At 44.7% G+C, this 27,745-nt stretch overlaps 1 long non-coding RNA gene across 1 annotated transcript in view; it reads right to left on the reverse strand.

The window, feature by feature from the left end:
- Positions 1–1,066: 1,066 nt before the first annotated feature.
- LOC103883233 overlaps positions 1,067–27,745 on the reverse strand; it is a 40,417-nt gene continuing 13,738 nt past the window's right edge. The window contains exons 2-4 of the long non-coding RNA XR_001900093.3: positions 9,490–9,616; positions 8,099–8,224; positions 1,067–1,242 (exon numbers count right to left, since the gene is read on the reverse strand). This is a non-coding gene — a long non-coding RNA (uncharacterized LOC103883233). The remainder of the gene's footprint in view (positions 1,243–8,098; positions 8,225–9,489; positions 9,617–27,745) is intronic.

The following is a 27,745-nucleotide window of genomic DNA, read 5'->3' on the forward strand; positions in this document are numbered from 1 at the left end:
ACCTATTCCACTTATGCTCTATACATGGACCAACATGGCCTGGATGACCGCCATCTGTTTACAGCATGGCTTACTGAGTATTTTAAGCCTACTTTTGAGACTTACTGCTCAGAAAAAAAAGATTATTTCAAAGTATTACTATGCATTGACAATATTGACAGTACAGCTGGTCACCCAAGAGCTCTGATGAAGATGTACAAGGGGATCACTGTTGTTTTCATGCCTGCTAACACAACATCCATTCTGCAGCCCATGGATCAAGGAGTAATTTCAATTATCAAGTCTTACTATTTGAGAAATACATTTTGTAAGGCTACAGCTGCCACAGATAGGGATTCCTCTCATGAATCTGGACAAGTAAATTGAAAACCTTCTGGAAAGGATTCACTATTCCAGATGCCATTCAAAACACTGATGATTCATGGGAGGACATAAAAATGTCAACATGAACAGGAGTTTGGGAGAAGCTGATCTCAACCCTCAAGGATAACTTTGAGGAGTTGAAGACTTCAGTGGAGGAAGTCACTGCAGATGTGGTGGAAACAGCAAGAGAACTAGAATTAGAAGTGGGGCCTGAAGATGGGACCGAATTACTGCAATCTCAGGATGAAAGCTGAACAGATGAGGGGTTGCTTCTTATGGATGAACAAAGAAAGCAGGTTACTGAGATGGAATCTAGTCCTGGTGAAGATGCTGTGAACACTGAAATGAAACCAAGGGTTTAGAATATTCCATAAACTTAATTGATAAAGCAGCAGCAGGGTTTGAGAGGATTGGCTCCAATTTTGAAAGACTTTCTACTATGGGTAAAATGCTATTAAAGTGTCACATGCTACAGAGGAATCTTTTGGGGAAGCATCAATTGACGTGACAAACTTCACTGTTGTCTTATTTTAAGACATTGCCTCGGCCACCACAACCTTCAGCAGCCACCACCCTGATCAGTGAGCAGCGTCCACATCAAGGCAAGACCCTCCACCAGCAAAAAGGTTACCACTCCATGAAGGCTCAGATGATCATTAGCATTTTTTAGCAATGAAGTATGTTAATTAAGGTACATACACTGTTTTTGTAGACACAGTGCTTATTACACACTTTTAATAGACTACAGTTGTAGTGTAAATATAACTTTTATATGCACTGGGAAACAAAAACATTTGTGTGACTTGGTTTACTGCAATGTTTGCTTTATTGGTGGTCTGGATCTGAACCCGCAGTGTCTCCAAGGTACGGCCTGTATAGCTATATTGAAGGATAAAGCAAATAAATTATATTAATGCCAGTAAGTAGATTTTTGGCATACAAGACACACAAATGTATATTCAGTGAAATTAAGTAAAACTCTTCAGTCTTACATTTCTATTGGACCTGACAGTATGAGCTCATTTTTTAATTTAAAAACAAGCCCACAATAAAACCTTTCCAAGATCTGTCCTCTGAGAAAGCTCAGGGCAATGACAATCTGCAGAAGCAAATGCCCCTCACGTGAATGCTTTTTATACTAAAGAGTAAATGTTATTCTGTCTAAAGGACACAGGAGTGAAACTAAAGGGCCACCATTGGCCAAAGGTTGGGCAACTTAAGTATTAAGAAGAATAATGACTCCAATATATCAGAAAAGCATTAAGTACCCAACCACTCATGAATTCATGATACTTTAAAGAATCTCCATTGGTTACATGGCAGCTGTTAGGGAACAAACATACTCCTTTGAAAACTGCTAATTCTAGGGCAAGAACCAAGTCCGTGGCCAGCCTTTCCTGTGCAAACTGCTTCAAGGCAAGCAGCTAGTTGGTGAGAAGTTCTCCTGTAGCAACCACTGAGGAAAGAGGAATCGAGAGAGAGTGGATGTCAAAACTGCCAGGCAGAGGCTGAGGGAACCTGACAAGGGGCAAGCAGGGACAGCACTGAGCCCCTGGCGGGCTGTGGTCACTCAAGGCAGGACAACTGGACATCATGGCCTCCATTGTGAGGCACCAGGAGGCACTCACCAGTGACTCTAGCTTAAAGTCCAAGCCTGAGTCTCATCAACTCTAGCTGCACACGCCAGTATCTGGGATGCTGGAGGAAGAGCCAGCCGACCCCTCGCCATTCCCCAGCACAGTCTCTGGAGCAGCAGCATCAGTTCCCAGGCCCCGTCCCAGCCTCCAGATCAGGATGTGAGCTCAACAAGAACCCCTGGAGATTTGCAGTCACAGCGAAGGTGTGCTGAGTCCAACGGCACCTGAGGACACTTTCACCCACACCTGGGATGCCGACCGCCCAGAGCAAGGGCCCCAGGGCCTCCAACAAATTAGTGGGTTAAGAAAGAGACTGGTGTGGGGAAGGCAGACCCTATGAAATAAGAGTTTTAACAGACATAGCAACCAAGTGTCATGTGTGGATTGTTTAGATGCTGATCAAAGTAAATCAACTGTGAAAAAGACCTCTTAAGGCCATCAGGGAAACATGACTGTGAACTGGGTGTCGGATGACAGGAAGGGATTCTTACTAACCTTGTTATGGCATGGTGACTGTTTCATTTAACAAGGTCCTCACTAGTTAGTGATGCATACTGAAGTGCTGATAGGTGAAAACGGCCTCTGATCTGACATACTTTAAAAGTGTGTGTGTGTGGTGTGTGTGTGTGTTGGTTAAATAAAACTAGTTCGGGGCTCATCACACAATTCTCTAGTTTCATGTGCTTAAAATGTTCTAGAATAGACGGTTTTGATTTTTTTAGCTGTGCGTGGAAGTGGAGAAATTGAGCTAGCCTATCTAGCAACCCCTTCAAGATGTCAGGCTATGAAATAACACTGGCAAACACTTACATAGTGTGTACTGTGTGTCAGGGACTGTTCTTAGCACTTTACACAGAGAGTATCATTTGGTCTTTACAACCACCGTATAAAGTGGGCTCTTTATTCTCTCAGTTGTATAGATGAGGAAACTGAGGCAGACAACAACTAAGGAACTTACTTGCCCAGGATTGCACAGGAGGTAAGGGGCAGAGGAGGGACACCCAGACAGTGTGGCCCCAGAGTCTAGGCTTGTCAATATTGTGCTACAGAATGTCTCTAAAGGAAAACACTGGTTGTTGGGGAGACTGAGGCAGAGGGCACAGACCAGTGGGAAGGGAGAGAGGTCTCTGAGGAGGAAGGAAAAGGTGGTCTCTGAAACCAGAGCTGGGTTTAGGTAGGAGGAAGGGCAGGTCGTGGATGAAGACAGCTGCAAGTGTGTACCTGGTCGCCCTTGCCATGCTTGGAATCCAGCCACAGCTCCACCTGGCACCAGAAAAGCAACAGCTACACCCTTCACCAAATGCCCGCTGTGCACCAGATCAGAGCTGAGAAGCCCACACTGCCTGTGTCGTCTAATCCCTGAGACAATGCTGAGGGGCAGCACTGCCCCTGCCTTATGGGTGACGACCTGGAGGTCCGTCGACTTGTCCACACTCACGTCCCTGAGAAGCAGTGTAGTCAGACAGCCCAGGCCCTCGGCTGCCAGCCCTTGCTCCAAACCACACGATGCATTCTTTCCGTCTTCCCACTTCTTTCCAGAGTGCTCATTAGGGCTCGCTGAAGCATTCTCATGATGGTGCACTCACATACAAAAAACAAGTGTGTGCAAAAATGTGAGCACCACGTGAGCTTTGCAGCCGAGCTAGCTGTTTTCTGCCACCGTCAAATGCCAAGTCCCCGTGACGCAGTCCTGCAGTGATCTTAGTCACATAAGATGTTGCACTGGGGGCGCTGAGGGATGAGTCACGGGACCTCTCTGCACTATTTTTGTAACTTTTGGTGAGTCTACAAACATTTTTAAACAAAAGGTTTAAAGAGAAAACACTGGATGTCACAGCTGAAAAGACCTAATGGATCACTAAGTGATTTTCATTCCTTTTTAAAATGAGGAAACAGACTTAGTCTCTTCAGGGCACCCCGCCTCCCTTCCTGGTCTGATTTTAGCCCTTCCTCCAACGACAGGTCCCACCTCCCACACCCAGCCTCCCATCTTCACCTTTCACCTCCCAACTGTTCCGCACCCGCCCTATCCAGCCTCTACATAACGAAATTCTCCTACCACCCAGCCTCCCACAATTCCAGCCTCTACACCGACTTCTCCTTAGACACTCCAGCCTCATCGCATCGCGAGTTTCCCTTTATTAATTTCACATTAATTTGTGACTTTACAATTTTCCCGATAATGGTGAATTTCCTTTAATTTAATGATTTCACTCCCTCCCCTCACCACCTAGCTTTCTCTTTGCCACCTAGATTCCTCTCTTGAGCACTCCAGCTCTATGTAATTTTAGCTCTCCCTTTCATTAATTTTAGATTCCCTTTCCTACATAATGCACTTCCTTTACATACTCTAAGTTTCTCGATAATTTTAGTTTCCTCATAATTTAGTTTCTCTTTATAACTTTAGTTTACACGAAATTTTCCGAGCATTAATTTTAGTTTTTAGATACTTTAGTTTCTCTAATATATCAGATTTCGAGAGATTTAGATTTCTATACTTTAGTTTCCCTTTTTATTAATTTAGGTGATCTCTCTTTCGAGACGCATTATATCACCGAGATCTCTCGAGGACTTCTTGAGACTGAAGACCTCGAATTTTACCATCGAGTTTCCCTTTCAGTTTATCGAAGCTTCTCCCCGACGCACGACTTTAGGATCTCGAGACTGATTTACCTTTAACTATTTCTCGAGCACCTAGTTTCATCGGATTTCTCGACCGAATTTCTCTGACTGGTCCTCCTTCCCTTTCCCTATTTACCTCGACTTTATCCTCCTGATATTCATCTTTTTCACCACTCTCAATGTTAGTGGCAGATCAGAAGGAACTCTGCGTCATTAGCTAGGAAAGGCCCCAAATTCTTATGCCTTTTTATCTTGTTCATGGGATTTGCTCCAAGTACCTGCCCAGTGTCAGCACCACATGTCACTTCTCACAAAAATCAATTTTACAAAATTAGCCAATGAAATACAAACATTCATTAGCCAGTGGCACCTGCAACGGATCCATTTCAAAGGAAGTATTACCAGAAGTGGCTTGAGCAACAGAAATGCAAATGTTAACATTTCTTTTATGTTTTGGTTTTCCACTTTCAACTGCCTTTTATTTCCACGCAGGGGAACGTGAGGAGAAATGCCTAATAGAAGACATTCCAAGCGACACGATGGTGACAGGTAAGTAAAATGCACTCAGTTAAATGTTGAACTCCAGAGAATGTGCTCGGTTAAATGCTGAACTCCAGAAGTGGTTTCACAGAATTATGCCATCCTCTAAGTCCATGTTACTTGGCAGTGAACATAATGCTGCATGGTTTTCTCTTGAAAGTTTATCAAGTTATTCAAACCTAACATAAAAATAGCCTTAAGAGTGAATGGTAAAATTCATAAAACAGGAAATATGGACACGGTTCCCTGGAATCCAAGCTTGATTTGTTTTTCCAGTTGTCAATGTTCCTTAGTAAAAGCATCTTGGATGCCGTTTCTCACTCTAATAGTAGTTAAACATTCAAAACGCATGTGAGGTCTTTAGACTGTGCAGCAAGGCAGGAGCACAAGTCGCACATCCTCTCTGCCCTGGCCTCCTGGTGTCTGCAGAGGCGTGGGAAGAAGGCATCGTGGTGGCGTGCAAATGCAGATTGGAGACTGTTTTCCAAGCAAACTGCTGGTAAAACCTGCTAACACCATGCTGACTTCCACACGTTTCCCACACTGACACCAAGCACAGCCCCACACAGCTGAGCTTCACCTGCCTTCTGAGAAAGAAACAAGTACCTGTGGTGTCAGACCTGTGTAGAAAATCCAGAATGTGCTTAACATTCAGGCCAGAATCAACATCAAATTCCCTGGTTTTAATGCAAAACAAAACAAAACAAAAACAAAAACAAAAACAAAACAAAACAAAAGGACGGGCAGGAGGAGGAGGAGAATGTAGTGATATTCCTCATAAGTGCTGATTACATATTTTATATCCCATTCAATCTTACAATGAATACTGTTGAATTCTTTTCAATTTATCTTGGTCATTACCTTTAAGTGTGCTATTGCAAAAAGTAATGACCCATCCTGCAAAAGATTAAGTAAATGCATCAAGCATGGAGGCAGAGAAAGAGACAGAGCAATGTGAGATCAAGTTTTGGGATGAGTAGAATGGAAAAAATACCCAGGAGGAGAGCTGGGTGGTCTTAGAGCCCTCGCTGCTGCTTTGTCACTGTGGATGAAGCCAATTTGGGATGTCGAGTCTGTACGAGCCTGCCTGGACCCAAATCCCAGCTCTGTCACCTGAGAGCTGTGTGCCACTGGGCAAGTGACTTACCCTCTGTTTCATGTGCGAAATGCAATGATAAAAAACAAACAAACATCTATTTCCTTTGGTTGTGCTGATGATTAAGTTACTCTTTGTAAGGCTTTTAGAACCTAACCCAGCTCACAGAAAGTACTGTGTTTGCCCAACATGTTCTCTGAGCCCAGCAATCTCATCCCAGGGGAAGTTTGGCCCCTGAGGTAAATAGCCCTGGGTAGTTGGCTGTTTTCCTAGTAACATGTGAATTTTCCAGCCTGCAGTTGAAGGGGCAGAGGAAGAGGAAGGGGGACAGTGCTGTCCTGTCCACTTGCCTGTTGCCTCATGGCCCATCAGCTGGATAGGCTCACCCAGGACCCACTGGGACATCTCAAGGAGCTGCAGCCACCTGAGCCATGGAGGCATTGGCAGTAGGAAGGCAAGTGTGGCTAGAGAGTGTCCTGACAGCTATGTCAAGGCTGGGTCTCAGTGATGGCACCATGGTCCATCTAGAGCAGCTGGTGCCATCATGCCAGCTGCAGCAGGGAGGCGCAGCCAGGGCTGCATGCTCCATGGAACTGGCAGGAGCCGGGGACAAGCAGGAGCCCCGCCCCTTCCGAGTTGGGGTGGGAGCTCTCTGCAGACTTAGGCATCCCTGTGCTCTCAGGCCAGGAGCAGATGCGGGCCCCCCCTCTCCTGGGCACAGCTGCAGCCACTAAAGTCACAGCTGAAGACCCAGACCTCCCGCTCCACAGAGCAGGCGGGAGCCGCACCCAAGTCCCAGCTGCAGATCCAGGCCTCCTGCGCCATGGAGCAGGCAGGAGTCCCACCCCACTGGGCACAGATGCAGCTGCCCAAGTCGTGGCTGCAGACCCAGGCATCCCTGTGCTCTTGTGGGAAGCCGGGGGCAGACAGAAGCCCCACTCTCCTGGGCGCCGCTGCAGCCGCCCAAACCATGGCTTCGGATCCAGGCACCTCTGCACTCTTGGGGGCCCAGGAAGCCCCATCCCCGGCCTTCACAGGTTCGGAAGGGCCTGCTCCTGCTACCTGGCTTCTCCCTACTGTCAGTGTCCACTCTGATCTCAGAGTAAAGTCGGGGCGAGCCTGGGCACTGTTGCAGCCTGGCCATGTGTGCACATGCTCAGGGCAGTGCTGATACACCAGCCCCCTGCTGCCTCAGCCCCCTCCAGACTTTGAGCGCCAAGAATAGGAGGGAAGCCAGGGGGGTGCTGAGGGTAGCTTGGCACTGGCCTACAGGCACCCCTTGGCACCTACAGCCTGGGCACCATGAATGGCAGCAGGAGGCAGACAAGTTCCTGTGTGGAAGGGGGCAGGTCCCTGGTGAGGCCCCCACCTTCAGGCCAGGGAGGTCCTGAAGGCTGGGGGCTGGGCTGCCAGTCCTGCAGACCAGAGTGGGAACTTGTGGTGCCTTTACCCATGACTGCCGATGGACCAATCGGAGTGCACTTCCTCCCCTATAAGGCCCATAAAAGCCCCAGGATCAACCAGAGCTGAGCAGACATCAGGGTAACCAGATGCAGAGGAGCTACCCACTCCATGGCCTCCTCTCTGCTGAGAGCTGGGGAGATGACAGGAGGACCTGCCTGCAGAGAGCAACAGCCCACTCCAGGGCCTCCTCTCTGCTGAGAGCTGCAGAGATGACAGGATGGCCCGCCTGCCGAGAGGAGCTTTCCACCTCTATGGTCTCCTCTGTGCTAGGAGCTGAACACAGGTTGGGACATCCTGGCTGTGGAAAGGAGCTGCCCCTGCGGGTCTCCTCTGAGCTGTTGTATCGCTCAATAAAGCTCGTCTTCCTCTTACTCACCCTCCACTTGTCTGCATACCTCATTCTTCCTGCTCACAGGACAAGAGCTTGGGACCTGTTGAATCTGGCAAGGCTAAGAGCTGGTGTAACACAAACAGGGCTGAAACATGCCCCTTGCTTGCCATGCTGTGGGGGAAGAGAAGGAGAGAAGAGATGCAGCCCCCCAGGCCAGGGACAAGCAGGAGCCCCGCCCCTTCTGAGTTGAACTCCCTCTTTGGGGCCCTGTGGTTCCTGGCATACTGCATTCTCCAGTGCCAGCTGTGGAAGCTGCTTGCAGTGTGCCTGGTCCAGCTGCAGCCTTGCAGAGAGCCAGTGCCCACACCAGCACCTGGAGCTGCCCACCCTGCTGCAGCTGCTGGCGTGCCTGATTGCACGGTGGCTGGACCCTATCCTCATTCACACGCCCCTCACGGCTCTATGCCTGACTCGCTCTGGCCAGGCGTGGGATCCAGGCCAGTAGCGTCAGTTGAGTGCAGCATGCCAGGCTGAGTGAGTGGGCAGAACAAGCCCAGTGGGCCCAAGCAAAACTCAGGCAAGGGTGCCACTAGCCACAGAGGTTTCCAGCTAGAAATGTGACACCCCAAGGATCCTGTGACAGAGGTCCCATCTGGCTGGAAGCCCAGGGCCCACGGTGGCTGGCTCCCTCGCCCAAGTCAGGAGCCTCTGGAGTCGTCCTTCCCTCAGACGCTGCTGTCCCCTCTTCCTCCTCATTTCCTGCCAGGGCTCTTCCCTGACTCTGACTGCTCCTCCTCACCTGGTCTTCCCACTCTGTGGTCTCCTTAACCATCACCCTTGGGCAATTATTTAGGTTTAGAGCTCAGCTACTTAAAACTCACGGTTACGGAAAACTCTGAAAGTGCATCAGGGTCAGGCATGGTGGTTCACACCTGTAATCCCAGCAGTTTGGGAGACCGAGGCAGGTCACAACTTGAGGTCAGGGGTTAAAGACCAGCCTGACCAAGATGGTGAAACCCCGTCTCTACTCAAAATACAAAAAAAAAAAATTAGCCAGATGTAGTGGTGGGCACCTGTAGTCCTGGCTACTTGGGAGGCTGAGGCAGGAGAATCACTTGAACCCAGGAGGCAGAGGTTGTAGTAAGCTGAGATCGCACCACTGCACTCCAGCCTGAGTGACAGAACGAGACTCTGTCTCAAAAAAAAAAAAAAAAAAAAAAAAAAAAAAAAAAAAAAAACCAAGCCTCAGTTTTAACTTTTCTTTAAAAGAGAACAGTATGACCTTAAAGTCCAAGAGTTACAGATTCTGGTCCTGGTAGCCATCCTGTGGGTCTGGTGCTTCTGCACCCACTGCCCTGCAGTGGAGGAGCCCACACCTGCCCCACACCCTAGTGCCAAGGGAGCCTCTGCACTGGCGCTCTGGGGTGGCTGCTCACCTTTTCCTTGCTGGGGAGCACAGCCCACAGCTGTCCATAGTGCAGGGAACTATATCTCCACAACTGTATCCAATAATCCTCGTTCTGCCATCTGGGTCCACTCAAAATAAATCCACATTTTTTTCACCTGAAAGTCCATCATAACTAAAGTCAGAGATTCCACTCGTCCCAGATTTCTCTTTGCAGGCTAACTCTCCTTAGTTGCCAAGTGAGTGGTTTCACTCCACTTTGTAACATGCATGCGTGAAAGCATCTCGTTTGGGCCAAGCTAAGAGCTGAGAGCTGAAGACTCTGTAGGGCAGGACAGGCGAGCTCCCTGGCCCTGCCCCTGCCCCTGCCCCTGGCTGCATTCAGCAAAGAAGCCGCAAAGCACGTAACCCAAGGAAGAAGAACTCACCACTGACCCAGGACAGCCAGCCCAGAGGAGGCCGAGGGAGCAGGCTGTGGAGACTGAGGCAGGAGGGTAGAAGGCTCTGGCAAAAATGGGGGATGCGCATAAGACAACAGAGGATTATTACTCAGACATGGAAAAACCGAGGACAGAAAATGGGCAAATAGTACGAGGAGAGAAAAGCAAACCAAACTCATCAAAACCAATTAAACAAACAACCACAAGTAAGTCATAGTCCAAATATGATGCCCTCAAAATGGGCCACAATTTCCCACAGATTGAGTGGTTCGAAGCTGGCCGGGGGAAGAGTCGGGATTGGCCTTTTCCCTTGGCTACTGTGGTCTACCAGCAGGCCGCTGGGACACAGGCCCTGTGCCAGGGGGATGGGGATGGGGACAAGAGGACACCTGGGTCCCCTTCCCAGTTTCATGTCACTCATAAAAGTGGTCATTTTGCTCTGTGTCAGCAGGGACGCTTCTGGCTTGAAGGTGTATTAGGACTGAATGAGCTCTTTGAGGGCATGAATTCTTCTACTGACCTTTGTATCCCCAAAGCCTATTGCGGTGCCTGGCACATGTGGAGTGAGTGCTTTTAATCAGAACTGAACAAATTGCAGGATGAACTGTGGTTCTAAGACTTCCAGGCACATTGAGATGAATTAGAAAGTCAGATTCTAATTACAAGCATGCAGCCAGATGTGGATGCATCTCACTTCTTGACTTGGCTGAAAAACAACACACAAAAGCCTTTCTGAAGTCCATTTCCATGACATCCACAGCGTTCTAAGCTCTCGCTGTCAGTGCCATTTCCATGATATCCACAGTGTTCTGAGCTCTCCCTGTCGGTGCCATTTCCATGATATCCACGTGTTCTAAGGTGCCATTTCCATGATATTCACGTGTTCTAAGGTGCCATTTCCATGATATCCATGGCGTTCTAAGCTCTCCCTGTCGGTGCCATTTCCATAATATCCATGGTGTCCTAAGCTTTCCCTGTCAGTGCCATTTCCATGATATCCACAGTGTTCTGAGCTCTCCCTGTCGGTGCCATTTCCATGATATCCACAGTGTTCTGAGCTCTCCGTCAGTATTGCCTAATAAAAAAAGGAATGAGACTTGTGCAGCACAACCTTTTCTTGGTGAAGCCACAGGCCTCCTCAATGCTCAGAAACAGACAGTTGCCCAGGACTTAATTTCAAGCTCTCTTGGCAACTGAAGATTGTATTTTCACTTATGTTTATTCCACTCTTTTCCTTTTAAAGATCATCTCCCTCTCTCTCTTGTTCCTTTTCTTCCCATCTTCCTTTATATATTCAGCAAATATCTATTGCTCACCTATGAGTCATTGTTCTTGATTCTGTGGATTCAAACGGAAAGAAACAAAATAATGGAATCTTGCCTTCAGGGTGTTTATGGTTTCAAGGACAGAGAAAAACAGTAACCTAGAAAATGAGCAAGTCATACAACATCTCAGACAGGGGGACAGGAGGCTCCCAGCATGGATGGAGAAGAACTCACTGGGATAGTAACCCTGAAGCTGTGATGCATGGAGATGGGGAGACTTGGACTGTGTCTGAGGAAGAAGACAGTGAGGCTGGATTGGCTGGAGGATAAAAGGTGGGGCTGGAAGGTCAGCATCATGGCACCGTGGTCAACAGTCACAGACAGACTTCAAATTTGACTCTGCTGAGAAGGCTTTTAGTATAATTCACATTTTAAATGCCACACAGCTGCAGAAGCAGAGATATCCAGGGAAGCTCCTCCCACCATCCAGGAAAGAGGAACGGGGCTTGGATCAAGGGAGCTACAGCGAGGGGAGTTATGGTCAGATACCAAATGCATTTGGAAGGCAGAACCTATAAGACATTCTGACAGAATGAAAATGGGGTTTACAAAGAGACAAGTAAAGAGGAATTTATAGAGATGGAGAAGACTGCAGACCATGGTTTGGGGGTCAGGGTGGGAGGGTGGGGGGTCAGGATTTTTTTTTTCTGGATGAATTAAATCTGAGATGCCTGTTGGCCATCTGTCACAATCCATATTGTGTTGCTATATCAGAATGCCACAGACTGTGTAATTTATAAAGAAAAGAAATACATTTCTCACAGTTCTGAAGGCTGGGAATTCCAATAGCAATGGGCATCTAAAGCACCTATTTGAAGGCACTGAGTACAACCAACACAGACAGGACTTAAGAGGCCATGATATTTGGAGAGGGAAAAGACACGAGGTGAGCTCCACAATCATCCTGGTGTTTTCCACTCAGGAAAATTTCAAATTGTATATTATGGTAATACATCTCAAGAGAAAGGGCTAAGGAAAGAGAGGTCAGAATTCAGGACTGCCAAAGTGGCTGGGAAGTGAGGAGGGAAATCCAGAAAAGGAAGGAAACAAAAATAAGGAGCCTAATAATCTGGATAAAAATCTTCCTCAAATAACTGGCTGATACCTAAGTTACATAAAAGTAGAGAGAGACTCAAAATAGGCAAACAAAAACAACCAGGAGGAAACAGCAACTGCTAAAGAATCAAGCAGAGGTTTTGTCAGCCACATGGACCTAGGGGGAAAGGAGCATGACCCAACAAGGTGGAGGGATCTCAGAAAACACCCTGGACCCGACGAGGGCTACACTCTGGGCATAAGATCAGGCCCTAGAAATAAAGACTACATCCCAGGGATGGGTTACATTCTAGGAATAAGGACAAAACTGGAAAAGATCAGCCCTGTTTTCTAGCAGGAAATAACCCTCCTTGGAGGAGGATAGCATTATTCAAACCCTCTACAATATACCCCGCCCCCCCCCACAAAAAAAAACCCCTCTATGGTATACAGCATCCAATCCCAAATTATGAGACATGCTTTTAAAAAAAAAAAAAAACTGGGCCAGGCGCGGTGGTTCACGCCTGTAATTCCAGCACTTTGGGAGGCCGAGGTGGGCGGATCACGAGGTCAGAAGATCGAGACCATCCTGGCAAACACGGTGAAACCCCGTCTTTACTAAAAATACAAAAAATTAGCCGGGCGTGGTGGCGGGCGCCTGTAGTCCCAGCTTCTCGGGAGGCTGAGGCAGGAGAATGGCGTGAACCCGGGAGGCGGTGGAGCTTGCAGTGAGCAGAGATCGCGCCACTGCACTCCAGCCTGGGTGACAGAGCAAGACTCCATCTCAAAAAAAAAAAAAAAAAACAACAAAAAACCTGAATGACCTGAAGCCAAAATATTAAACAGGCAATAGAAAGAGATACACAGATGATTCAGAGACGGACTTTAAAATTACCATTAATACGTTAAAGAAAATAGGGAAATTGATGAAGAAGATAGATGAAAAGATGGAGAATTTCAACAATTAGGCTCTCTTTTTAAAAAACCAAGTGGACATTCTGGAACTGAAAAATACAATGTCTGAAGAACTCATTAAATAGAGTCAACAAAGGACCAGGAAAGATTAGTGAAGCGGATTAGATTAGTGAACTGGAAGAGATTTCAACAGAAAAAAGAATGAAAAGACCAGAAAGGAGTGTAAGATATGTGAGGAAGACAAATGGTCTAACATACACGCAATTGCAGCCCCAAAGAGAAAGGTGAGAGAGAATGGAGAAAAGGCAATATTTAAAGACATGATGGCCAAAAATTTTTGAAAATTGATGGAAGACATCAACCCAGAAATTCAAGGAGCTCAGAGTACCCCAAATGAGGATAAGTATAAGGACAATCACACCTAGGTACATCATTGTCACACTACCAAAAGCCAAATACAAAGAGAAAAAAAATTAAAAATAACCAAAGGGAAAACCACAATCGTTTCAGGGCACAGTTTCTTCAATTTTAAAAATGATTTTGTTAACATTTGAACAGAAGTTATGGCATCTTCAAAGATGCTGAACGGAAAGGGAAAAAACGACTTTGTGATAGATTTTGAAATCAGGAAGTGTGATGACTCCAACTATGTTCTCTCTCAAGATTAATTTGGCTCTTTGTGGTCTTTTTTGGTTCCATATGAATTTTAGAATTGTTTTTCTATTTCTGTCTGTTGAAATTTTGATAGGGATTGCACTGATTTGATAGATTGCATTGGGTAGTATGGACATTTTAACAGTATGAAGTATTGCAATCCATGAACCCGAGATGGCTTTTCATTTGCGTCTTCTTTCATTAATGTTCTATAATTTTCATATACCAGTCTATCACATCCTTCGTTAAGTCTATTCCTAAGTATTTTATACTTTTTGGTGTACTTGTAAATGGGACTGTTTTCCTAATTGTCTTTTCAAATAGTTCATTGTTAGTGTATAGAAATGCATCTCATTTTCTGCATTGATTTTGTATCCTGCAACTTTACTGAATTCGTTTATTAGTTCTCACAGTTATTTTATTTATTTATTTTTTGAGACGGAGTCTCGCTCTGGCGCCCAGGCTGGAGTGCAGTGGCACCATCTTGGCTCACAGCAAGCTCCACCTCCTGGGTTCATGCCATTCTCCTGCCTCAGCCTCCTGAGTAGCTGGAACTACAGGCGCCGCCACCACGCCCAACTAATTTTTTGTATTTTTTTTTAGTAGAGGTGGGGTTTCACTGTGTTAGGCAGGATGGTCTTGATCTCCTGACTTCGTGATCTGCCCGCTTCAGCCTCCCAAAGTGCTGGGATTACAGGTGTGAGCCACCACACCCGGCCAGTTCTCACAGTTTTTTATGTAGTCTTTAGGGTTTTCTATGTATAGGATCATGTCATCTGCAGAGACAATATTATTTTCCTTTCCTATTTGGATATCTTTTCTTTTTCTTGCTTAAATGGTCTTGCTAGGACTTTCAGTACTATGTTGAATAAAAGTGATAAAAGCAGGTATCTTTGCCTTTTTTCTGATCATAAAGGAAAAGCTTTTGTTTTCCCCATTGAGTATGATGTTAGCTGTTGACTTTTCATATAATGTCTTTAGTATGCTGAGGTACTTTCCTACTATTTCTAGTTTGTTGGTAACTTTTATCATTAAAGGATGCTGAATTGCATTAAATGCTGCTTCTGTATCTGTTGAGATAATCATGTGATTTTTATCTTTTATTCTGTACCATATTAAGTGATTTCTGTATGCTGAACCATCTTTTTACCCCAGGGATAAACCCTACTTGGTTATGGTGTATGATATGATCCTTTTAAAGTGCCTTTGATTTGGCTCACCAGTATTTTGTTGAGGACTTTTGCATCTATATTCATCAAGAATACTGGCCTATAGTTTTCTTTTCTTGTAGTGTCTTTGTCTAGCTTTGGCATCAGGGTAGTGCTGGTCTCATAAAATGAGTTTGGGATAGTTCCCTCCTCTTCAGCTTTTGAAAAGAATCTGAGGATTGGTGTTGATTCTTCCTTAAATGTTGGTTGAATTTGCCAGTGAAGCCACCTGGTCCTGGGCTTTTCTTTATTGGAAGGTGCTGGATTATGGACTCAATCTCCGTGTTAGTTAAGGAGCTATTCAGACTTTCTGCTTCTTCATGATTCAGTCTAGATAGGTTGTGTGATTTTAGGAGTTTATCTTTTCTTTTAGGTTATTCAGTTTGTTGGCATATGATTATTCATACTAGTCTCATGATCATTTTTATATCTATGGCATCAGTTTTAATGTCTACTCTTTCACTCTGGTTTTATTTGAATTGTCTCTTTTTTTTCTTAATCTAGACTCGATTTCAAAATACACTACAAAGCAACAGTAATCAAAACACTATGGGCCGGGCGTGGTGTCTCACGCCTGTAATACCAGCATTTCCAGCATTTTGGGAGGTTGAGGTGGGGAGATCACTTGAGGTCAGGAGTTCAAGACCAGCCGGCCAACACGGTGAAACCCCTTTTCTATTAAAAATACAAAAATTAACTGAGCATGGATGCCTGTAGTCCCAGCTACTGGGGAAGCTGAGGCAGGAGAGTCACTTGAACCCAGGAGGTGGAGGTTGCAGTGAGCCGAGATCACACCACTGCACTTCAGCCTGGGCGACGGAGTGAGACTCTGTCTCAGAAAAAGAAAAAACAAACAACAACAACAAAAAACCCAGTATAATATTAGTGTGAAGACAGACCAATGGAACAGAATAAAGAGCCCAGAAATAAATCCACACATATATGGTCAACTGATCTTTGACAAAGGTGACAAGAATAGAGTGGAGAAAGGAGTCTCTTTAATAAATGGTGCTGGGAAGACTGGATATCCACATGCAAGATAATGAAATTGGACCTTTATTTTACACCATACACAAAAATAAACCAAAAATAGATTAAAGACCTAAAAGTAATACCTGAAACTGTTAAACTCCTACGAAAAACCATGAGGGGGCCGGGCGCGGTGGCTCACGCCTGTAATCCCAGCACTTTGGGAGGCCGAGACGGGCGGATCACGAGGTCAGGAGATCGAGACCATCCTGGCTAACACAGTGAAACCCCGTCTCTACTAAAAAAATACAAAAAAACTAGCCGGGCGAGGTGGCGGGCGCCTGTAGTCCCAGCTACTCGGGAGGCTGAGGCAGGAGAATGGCGTGAACCCAGGAGGTGGAGCTTGCAGTGAGCGGAGATCCTGCCACTGCACTCCAGCCTGGGCGACAAAGCGAGACTCTGTCTCAAAAAAAAAAAAAAGAAAAGAAAAGAAAAACCATGAGGGAAAAGTTTCATGACATTGGTCTTGGCAATAATTTCATGGATATAACACCAAAAGCACAGGCAACAAAAGCAAAAACTGACAAATGAGACTACATCAGACTCAAAAGCTTCTGCATGGTAAAGGAAACAAAATGGTAAAAAGGTAACCCATGCGATAGGAGAAAATATTCGCAAACCATATGTCTACCTGACAAGGGGCTATGCTCTAAAATATATAAGGAATGCCTACAACTCAATAGCAAAAAACTGAATAAACCAATTTGAAAGTGGGCTAAGGACTTAAATAGACATTTCTCTAAAGAAGATATTCAAATGACCAGCATATGAAAAAATGCTCAATGCCATGAGGGGAATGCAAATCAAAACCACAATGAAATATCACCTTATATCTGTCAGGATGGCTATTGCTTTTTTAAAAAACCAAGTATTGGTGAGAACGTGGAGACACTGGAACACTTGTGCACTGCCAGTGGGAAGGCAAAGTGGGTGCAGCTGCTGTGGAAAACAGACTGGAGGTTCCTCAAAACACTAAAACTGGCTGGGTGCAGTGGCTCATCCCTGTAATCCCAGCACTTTGGGAAGCCGAGGCGGGTGGATCATGAAGTCAGGAGTTCAAGACCAGCCTGGCCAAGATGGTGAAACCCTGTCTCTATTTAAAAATACAAAAGTTAGCCGGGCATGCTGGTGGGAGGCTGAGGCAGAGAACTGCTTGAACCCGAGAGGCGGAGGTTGCAGTAAGCTAAGATTGCACCACTGCACTCCAGCCTGGGCGACACAGCGAGACTCCGTCTCAAAAAACAAAGAAACAAACAAACAAAAAAACCCACTAAATCTAAAACTAGAACCTCATATGATCTAGCAACCCCACTTCTGGGTATTTACCCAAAACAATTTAAATCAAGATGTCAAAGAGGTACTAGCACCCCATGTTCATAACAGCACTATTTACAATAGTCAAAATGTAGAAACAACCTATATGTCTATGATGGACAAATGAGTAAAGAGCATACGGTATATTCATACAATGGAATATTATTTAGCCTTAAGAAATAAGGAAATTGTGCAATCTTAAGCAACATGGATGAACCTTGAGGATACTACGCTAAGTAAAATAAGCCAGTCACAGAAGGACAAACACTGCAATATTCCACTTACACATGGTACCTAAAACAATGAAATTTGTAGAATCAAATAATGAAATGGTAGTTTTCATGGGCTGGGGGGAGGGAGAAATGAGGAATTACTAATTAATGAGTGTAAAGTTCCAGTTAAGCAAGATAAATAAGTTCTAGAGATCTGTTACACAACATTGAACCTACAGTCAACAATACTGTAATGTACACTTGAAATTTTGTTAAGAGGGTAGATCTCGTGTTGTGTTCTGGTCATAATAAACCTAATAAAGTTTTAAAAATAAAGGAAAAAATACAAAGCTAGATTTCTAGATTTCTGTACTCAGTGAAAATATCCTTCAAAAGTGAAAATGAAATAAAAATGTTTTCACACAACCAAAAGCTCAGAGATTGTTTCACTATCAGATCTGTACTACACGAAATACGGAAGGGAGCTCTTCAAGTCGAAGGGAAATGAAAGTATACATATATTGACTTGTGAAGTTTATAACACATGTAGCAGTAAAATATATGACAACAATAGCACAAAGGAGGAAAGCAGGTAAACGGAGTTAAACAGCTGAAAGATTCTCGCAATGTTCAGCAAGTAGTAAATACGCTAATTTAAGGAAGAAGGCAGAGCAACAAGGATGCATATTATTACCAAGGTAATCAATAAAAGAATACTGTACTAAAAGAATGCATAACTAATATGCTAATAGAGAAAAATAAAAAAAAAAACTGGATTAATCCAAAGAACGGCAAGAAAGGAATAAAGGAACAAGGAACAAATAAGACAAATGAAAAACAAATAGCAATATGGTAGACTTAAACCTAAATATATTTTACATTATATTAAGTGTAAATGGGCAAAACACTCCAAATAAAAGACCAAGATTGTCAGACTAGACTAAAAAAACAAAAAATAAAAGAACTACATGCTGTTTCCAAAAGAAAACTTTAAATATCAGAAAGTCTGAAAGTAAAAGAATAGAAAAAGACATACCATGCAAATAAGAACAAAAAGATAGTGTAAAGTAGACTTTAAGAACATAAATATTACTGGAGTTACAGGGGTACACAAATCACCAATGTTGGTTTTAATAACAGAAAGAGGTTTAGGGGGTGTTTCCTACTCAGCTGTTATGAATTTTATTTAAAAGAATGTTGAGGTCAGGCGCAGTGGCTCACGCCTATAATCCCAGCATTTTGGGATGCCCAGGCAGATGGATCACCTGAGGTCAGGAGTTTGAGACCAGCCTGGCCAACATGGTGAAACTTCCATCTCTACTAAAAATGCAAAAATTAGCCAGGCATGGTGGCGAACGACTGTAATCCCACCTACTTGGAAGGCTGAGGTGGGAGAATTGCTTGAACCCAGGAGGTAGAGGCTGCAGTGAGCCGAGATGGTGCCACTGCACTCCAGCCTGAGTGACAGAGCGAGACTCTGTCAGAGAGAGAGAGAGAGAGAGAGAGAGAAAGTTAGTCCAAGAGAGATGACCGTAGAGCCAGTCATCAAAATCTACCTAAAAGTTTGTTTTTTCTCATTAGGACTAAAAATAGTCTGCAAGGGATTGGTATTCCATCTTGCCCAAGTGGAGGTAGCCGAGAGCACTGTAGAATGGAAAACAGACTTTGTGGACAAAAACACAAGCCATGACATCCACCTTAATGCCTAATGGCCGGGTGACTGTGAGTCTGTTTCCTTTTCTGTAAACTGAAGATAACATGAGCCTTGGAGCAGCAGAGCACTTGGCACACCCTTGACATGTTGCAGGTGCTCCATCGGTGTGGGTTCCCACCCTCTCTTCACCTTGGCCTCTGGGTAGCCTAAAACTACTAGAGACGCAGGTGCGGCTCTGGCTCTGGCTCAAAGCTCTCTCTGAAAGAAAGAGAAGCTGCTCCAGAAGCAGACAAAGGCCTGCATTCCCCAACTGGACAGAGAGGGGGATGATATGGGGCTTGCGCACCTGCCAACAGTGCCAGCTGACAAACCTGGGGTAAGAAATCCTTGCCCTGTAAACTTATTTAGAAATTCCTAAGCCAAATATATTCTGTATTTTTTATCTTGTTTCTCTTAGTCCTTCTTATTAATATCCCTTAACAATAAATTCGATTGTCTTGAATTAAAAAAAAAAAACAGATAAAGCAACTTTGATGGTAAGTTTGAGGGGTAGAGATGAGAAGAATAGGGAGGGAAGACGCTGGTGGTGGGTAACTGTGTACGTTCTTCCCACCTGCCTAGTGAGTTTCAGTTTTTTTGTTTCTTTATTATTTTGAGATGGAGTCTCCCTCTGTCACCCAGGCTGGAGTGCAGTGATGCAATCTTTGCTCACTGCAGCCTCCACCTCCCAGGTTCAAGCGATTCTTCTGCCTCAGCCTCCCTAGTAGCTGGGATTACAGGCACGTGTTACCACGCCCAGCTTATTTTTGTATTTTTTGAGAGACAGGGTTTCATCATGTTAGCCAGGCTGGTCTCAAACTCCCGACCTCAGGTGATCTGCCCACCTTGGCCTCCCAAAGTGTTGGGATTACAGGCGTGAGCCACCGTGTCTGGCCAAGTTTTAGTTTTAAAGCTCTTAAAGCCACTTGCTTTCCAGTCCTTGATGCACTTGAAGAAAAAAAAGAAAAAAGAAAAAGCATTAGTCCCTTATAAAAAGCAGGGACTGTTAAAAAGGGAGAAGCACCATGAAGCATAGTGATCATAATGCAGCAGACTGTTCATAAAAAGAAAATGTTTAGAATTCACAACTAATAAGCAAAAACATCTGCTCCCGGATGCGCCCTTTCAAAGGGTCCCCTGATCTATCTTAAGCATTCTGCAAAATACCCATAGTTTTATTTTTCAAAGTACAAGTTTTAGAGACTAGACAGGGAACAGAAGGGCAAGTTAAATGGGTGTCATCATTCATCATCCCACTGGGGCAAACAGACCCCACTCTTGTCTTCATGGGAGACCTCACTGCCTCTCTGGACTGTCTTGGGTTGGGTGTTCTACAAAGCAGACCCTGAGCCAAGGATTCAAGTGCAAGTGATTTGCTAAGGAAATGCTCCCAGAAGAAGGGAAGGGAAGAAGCCAAGCAAGGGCATTATTTCAGGTTAACCCCAGACTCATCCTAAGCCCTGGAGGAGCACAGGAGAATGAGATAACTACAGATGCAGCAATTCTGGATCCACACCCAGAAGAACTAAAAGTTGGGACTGAGATACTTGTATATCAATGCTCACAGCAGCCAAAAAGTGTCCATCAATAAATGTATGGATAAACAAATGTGGTCCATCCATACAATGGAAATTCTGTTACATGCCACAACACAGATGAACCTTGGAAATATTATGGTAAGTGAAATAAGCCAGACACAAAAAGAGAAATACTGTGTGATACTACATGTAAGGTACCTAGAGGAGTCAAATCCATAGACGGAGACTCTCAGGAGTCGGGGGGATGGGAGTGGGTAGACTTTCTGCTCGGGAATATGAAAACATTCTGGAAATGGATGGTAGTGATGGTTACACAACAATATGGCTATACTTAATGTCACCGAATTGTATACTTAAAATGGTTAAAATGGTAAATTTTCTGTTACATATATTTTACCACACTTTTTAAAAACATTTTTTAAAAATCTGGACAAGGGCCAGGTGTAGTGGCTCACGCCTGTAATCCCGGCACTTTGGGTGGCCAAGGCACACAAATCACGAGGTCAGGAGATCAAGACCATCCTGGTTAACATGGTGAAACCCTGTCTCTAAAAATACAAAGTTAGCCGGGCATGGTGGTGGGCGCCTGTAGTCCCAGCTACTCAGGAGGCTGAGGCAGGAGAATGGTGTGAACCCGGGAGGTGGAGCTTGCAGTGAGCCGAGATGGCGCCACCGCACTCCAGCCTGGGCGACAGAGCGAGACTCCGTCTCAAAAAAAATAAATAAGAATAAAAAAATAAAATCTGGATAAGATATACCACAGCTTGTTCCACCTCCGGGCAAAGGAGCTGGGCATTTGTACTTGCATCCCATTCGTTGGCACTGGCTCAGGCTGGGGAGGCGCAGACTTCAGCTCAGGCTCTCCCTGTCCTCTGTGCAGGGTATGGCTCCAGCACGCAAGGCCTCGTCTAAGGACACAAGCTGCAGTTAAGCACGCCAAAGCCAGGGGTGGCTAAGAGAGCAGGAAGGGACCTTAAGGGCCAAGGCCCCACCATTTTTGTATCTACTGAAGTTGAACATGGGCACATCCCATGACCAGGTAAACACAGGAAATGTACAACACAAATGCAGTGGTTCACAAGACATGCACAAGAATCTTTACGGCAGCACGATGTGAAATAGCCAAAAACTGGACACTGCCTACATGCCCACCAATAGGCAAATGTATAAGAATAGTTGTGTATTCAAAAATACAATCTTAAACAGCAAACAGTGATCTACATGGGCATACAGCAACACAGACGGCACTCACAAAGTGTCGATTAAAAGAAGCCAGACAGAGCATATATTTTTATGTAAAGCACAGAAACAGACAAAAATAATCTGTCTTTAGAAGTCAGCGTAGTGGCTCCCTTCGTGGGGGTGGTGATAGGTGGCATGGCAACTTCCAGGATGCTGATGATGTCTGGACCAGGGCGATTCCATCTGTGAGAATGTGCTGAGCTGTACTCTGATGATCTTTTTGTCAAAAACATGCTTCTTCTACTGAGACTCTTTGAAACATTATAGGGAAACAGAAGATCCTCCTGGGAAACGGGGACATTCTAGAAGAGATCACCATGTTCATAGCTACTCTTGAAAGCAACTACTTTCTATGCCCAGGTCTCCACCTCATCAACTAAATCAGAGCATGTGGGGCAGAAGCTGAGCATCAGCAGCATGTAAAGGTCCCCAGATGACATCAACATGCAGTCAACTTCAGGACCCACTGGACGATCTTTCCTACCACTTGACAGTGGGAATTTACAGATCCCGTCCCCCAGCCTGGAAGTCTCCCCTCATTCTTGGAGTCTCAGTCTAAGTGTCACTTACCCTCCTCGAGGTTCCTGTTACCCTCAGAATAGGAGCAGGCAGTATGATCAATGAGAGAAAAGCACCAGGTCCTAGAGGCCTGAGGAGCTCTCTAGCGAATCTGGATTTCATTCTAAGAGCAATAAGGAGGCATTGAAGAAATTAAGGAAACATCATCCCTCTTCTGTCACTTATACCCCGTTCTGCCTCAGTTAGACATGAATTAATTGTAGTTAGCACATTTTGAGTGATGACCATGGGCAGGCAGTGTTCTCAGAAAATGCACTGATTAATCTCCATGACCACCCCCACATAGGGCCTGCTACTATCCTTGTCTTACTTCTGAGAGGTTTTGTAAAGTCACCCAAGATCACACAGCTTGGGAGTGGTGGAGCCAGAGCCAGGGTCAACCAGGTAATTCTGCCTTTAACCACCATGTGCAGGGCCTCCCATTGCCTCATCCTTTCCTCAAACACAGAACGACCCTCAGTGTCTGCCAAGCTCCATACTCAGCACTGGGAAGATAATATTGGGTCTCTGTTCAGCTCTCTGAATATGCCTGAATTTAGCTTACATAAGAGTATTTAAAACAGAAAGACAGTCACAAAACATTATGTGGAAAAATCAAGCTACATATAGTATGTGCCGTATAATCTCATTTTTTATAAAATATAAAAATGTACTTACAGGAAAAAGGCTAAAAGGATAATATGAAATACCAAAACTTCTAAAGATTTTACTTTCTAAACTCCCTATAATGAATGTTTTATTTTTCTAATACCAACCCAAATGACCCACAGTGCCAGCCTCAAGGACTCATCATCTGGAGCCAACGAGGCAGCCACACCAGGGATCACAAGGAAAGGCTGGTCGCCTTATCAAGCATGGGCACAGGGTACCAGGGAGGCCAGGAGAGGTGCAGCCTGGTGGACAGCATCTGTGTCCCTGGGGCAGCTCCCCTCCCACAGGATCCAGATGCTCCTGGCACCCAGTAGGTGCCCAGTGTTTACTGAACACCCAAGAGGAGTAAGGCCTCTACTTGGAGGCTCTGCAAGAACCACACATGGAGTTGGTTTACAGCACACACGCACACCCCACATCCAAGTCTATAGGGAGTAGTGGTGGTGTTTTTGGTGGACAATGCCCGGAATGTGGGACTCGGCCCTGCTAAAGTTTAATCTTGGAGCTGCCACTTATTATCTGAATTTCAGATAAGTCATCTCAGCCTCTTCAGGCCTCAGGCCCCTCCTCTGCAAAACTGGGTATTATTAGACCTACTTTACAGGGTTGTGGTGTTAAATGGGAGTGTCGCTAGAAAAACTGAGTTAAAAGCCTAATAATAATGTAAAGAATTATGTATCAAGTACTTACATGGAACTTCATTTGTAAGGTGCTAATCTGTGTTAAATAGCACAAAAATATTAACCCACATATTCTTCATACCCTAAGAGAGATGCCATGATTATCCTTGCTTTACTGGTGGGGAAACACTGAGCAGCTCGGTGTCTTGTCCAAAACAGCACAGTTAGTAAGCTCCATCCCAGTTCCTAGCAGTGAACCCTGCAGGCTCTCTCACCGCGCAGTAAGAAACATGACACACACAGTATCTCATCTGTACAGACACATCCTGTCACACGATTATCTCATCTACACTGCACTGAGTGTTCTCCCAGGCTTACTCTGTCCAGGAGCAATGCTTCTCTTCTGCCATCTGGTGGCAGCCATGGGGCATGACACCTGAGGAGGCATGTGCTTAGGGCTGGAGGATCTTGGCAAAATCAAGCAGAAATTCTCCTCCTCCATTCTGGTAACTCAAAGCAGTATGCCACGAACACTGGCATTTTAATGGGGGGAGGGGGCAACTGGCACTCATTCAAAATCATTTGCTGAGCATGTACTGTAGGACACACTTCCATTCATTCCACAAAGATGTATTGAGCCCCTACTAAGGTGAGCCAACCACCACCCTAGGCTTACCGTCAGGCTCTAGACAGCCAAAGAAACAGGAATAAAATACATCTGCCCTCTAGTACCTTACGGAATACAGACAAGGGGGGCACCAGAACATGTGGGTATGCTGACAAGATTAGCTCCATATGGGCAAGTGGGGGCAGCAACAAGAGCAAAGTCCTAGAAAATAAGAGGGGATGGCCACTGACAGAATAGGGAACCCCCACCCATCCCAACAAGAGGGAGCCAGAAAGGGTAAATGTGGTGGGGTTAGGACATTTGGTGGTGAAAAGATGGTGTCTTATTCTGTTTTCTGCTGCTCTGACAGAATACCACAGACATGATAATTTATAAAGTTTATTTGGTTGACAGTTCTGGAGGCTGGAGAGTCCAAGAGCACGACACCAGCATCTGACAAGGGTCAGCCCATGGGTGGAAAGTCAAGTCAGTGCATGAGACAGAGAGAAGTAGGTCAAACGTATCCTTTTTATGAGAACCCCATTCCCACAATGGCTTTAATCCCTTCATGAGAGTGGAGGCTTCATGACCCAATCACTTCTTGAAGACTCCACTCCAAATACTGGTAAAATGGCAATTAAATAGCAACACGTGCTCCAGGGGAGCCAATCAAGCAACAGCAGGTGGAGACTCTTACCATTTCCATAAGACGCAGGGTAACCATCTGAGAAGTGGGAGTGGGGACAGGAAGGTACTGGAAGTGGCTAAGAGAAAAGACACACATGAACCAGTTGTTTTAGAGAATAGTGAGCACACATAACCGTGGTTTTTAGATGGTAATACATTTGGAAAGTGACTTGGAAAGCCTGGCTGTGTGCTTTTCTCCAGGAACATTCAGCTGCTTCAGCAAAAGTGCCTAATCACCTTTAGGGCTTTGTTGCCTGTGTTGTTGAATGCTTCAAATGCACTTTAAAAGAAATGTGTATTCTACTGTGCAGGAGAATGTTCTATAAATGGCCAGTAGGTCCTGTTGGTCGATGATGCTGATCAGTTCTTCTACAGCCTTGCTGATTTTCTGTCTAGTTCTATCAAGCACCAAGAGAGGAGTACAGAAGTACCAACTACAAACAGGGACGTGTCTACTTCTCCTTTCAGTTGTGAGTTTTACGCCACAGGTTTTGAAGCTCTCTTGTTTGGTGCATTTAGGGTGGTTATGTCTTGGTGAATTGATGCCTTTCTAATTGTATAATGTCTCTCTTTATTCCTGGTAATTGTCTTTGCTCTGAAGTGTACTTTTTTTTTTTTTTTTTTTTTTTAAGGTAGGGCCTCACTCTGTTGCCCAGGCTGGAGTACAGTGGTTCAATAATAGCTTACTGTTAACCTTGAACTCCCAGGCTCAAGGGCTCGTCCCACCTCAGCCTCCTGAGTAGCTAGAACTACTGGTGCATGCCACCACACCTGGCCAACTTTTAATTTTTTTTGTAGAGACAGGGTTTTGCTATGTTGCCCAGGCTGGTCTTAAACCCCCAGCCTCAAGTAATGCTCCTGCCTCAGCCTCGCAAAGCACTAAGATTATAGGTATGAGCCACCACACCCAGCCCTCTGAAGCCTACTTTGGCTGATATTTATATAGAGACTCAAGAGTTTTAAAAACCCACGTCAAAGTGGTACATCTTTTTTCATATTTTTACTTTTAACCTGCCTATAGCACTACATTCAAAGTGATTTTCTTGTATACTGCATTATAATTGGGTCATTTAAAAATCTATTTTGACAATCTTTGTCTAATCTGTTTAGACCACTTACATGTAATGTAATTACAGATATCAAGATTTAGGTCTGCCATTTTATTATTTTATTTTTATTATCTCCCCGTTTTTTATTGACGTTTTCCATGTCCTGCCTTCCTGTGGGCTACCTGAACATTTTGTACTACTCCATTTTGCTTTACCTATAGTGTTGTTCACTTTATCTTTTTCTATAATTTTCATTCATGGTTACTCTTGAGATTATCGTACACATATTTATCAGTCTAGTAGTATCAATATTTTACCATTTCAAGAAAAATACAGAAACCTTAACACCATTTAAGTCTCTTTGTTCTCCCATTCTTTATAACATAATATAACATATTATCTTAAATATTACCTCTGCATACACTGAAAAGCATACCAAGCATTGTTATAATTTCTTTAAAAATTTTTTTTCCATAGGTTATTGGGGAACAGGTGGTGTTTGGTTACATGAGTAGGTTCTTTAGTGGTGATTTGTGAGATTTTGGTGCACCCATCACCTGAGCAGGATACACTGCACTCAATTTGTAGTCTTATCCCTCACCCCCTTCCCACCCTTTCCCCGAGTCCCCAAAGTCCATTGTGTCATTCTTATGCCTTTGCATCCTCATAGCTTAGCTTCTACTTATGAGTAAGAACATACAGTGTTTGGTTTTCCATTCTTGAGTTACTTCACTCTGAATAAGTCTCCAATCTCATCCAGGTTGCTGCGAATGCCCTTAATTCATTCTTTTTATGGCCAAGTAGTATTCCATCTGCCGTTTGTGTGCTACCTAGCGACTAATCTGAAACCTAGGCAGTATTCCACACCACAGTTGAATTCTCAAAGTTTTTGCTTTATTGATTCTGGTCAGTTTCAAGCATGAGCTGCTCAGAGGTGTGCTCAGGACTTCATACACAGAATTAAAGATCTTTCTCTCCAGTTCTCTCTTCTCTGAAATCCTCCCCAATTGTCTAGTGTAGAGACACTGACTCTTTATTGTCCTTCACTTAGTGCTGGCTGGGCATGTTGACAGGGCTCCCTTCCAGTCTCCATACTGAAGCATCCAGTGGGAGGGGTGCAATTTCTTTAAGGTGTTCATCTGGAGGAGGGGAGTAATATAGTTTGGGTATTTGTCCCCATCCAAATCTCATGTTGAATTTTATCCCCAGTGCTGGAGATGGAGCCTGGTGAAAGGTCTTTGGATCATGACGGTGGATTCCTCATGAATGGTTTGGGTCATCTCCTTGGTGATAAGTGAGCTCTCACACTGAGTTCACAAAAGATCCGATGACTTAATTAAAAGTATGTGGCACCTCCCCCCACACTCTCTCGTGCTTGCTTCTTTTTTTATTTTTTATTGATACTTTCATTGGTCTTGATGCTCCTCCTTTTGTCATATAACGTGTCTGCTCCTCCTTCACCTTCCACCATGCTTGTCAGCTTCCTGAG

Source organism: Papio anubis, chromosome 3 (assembly GCF_008728515.1).
Source record: "Papio anubis isolate 15944 chromosome 3, Panubis1.0, whole genome shotgun sequence".
NCBI classification, from domain to species: domain Eukaryota; kingdom Metazoa; phylum Chordata; class Mammalia; order Primates; family Cercopithecidae; genus Papio; species Papio anubis.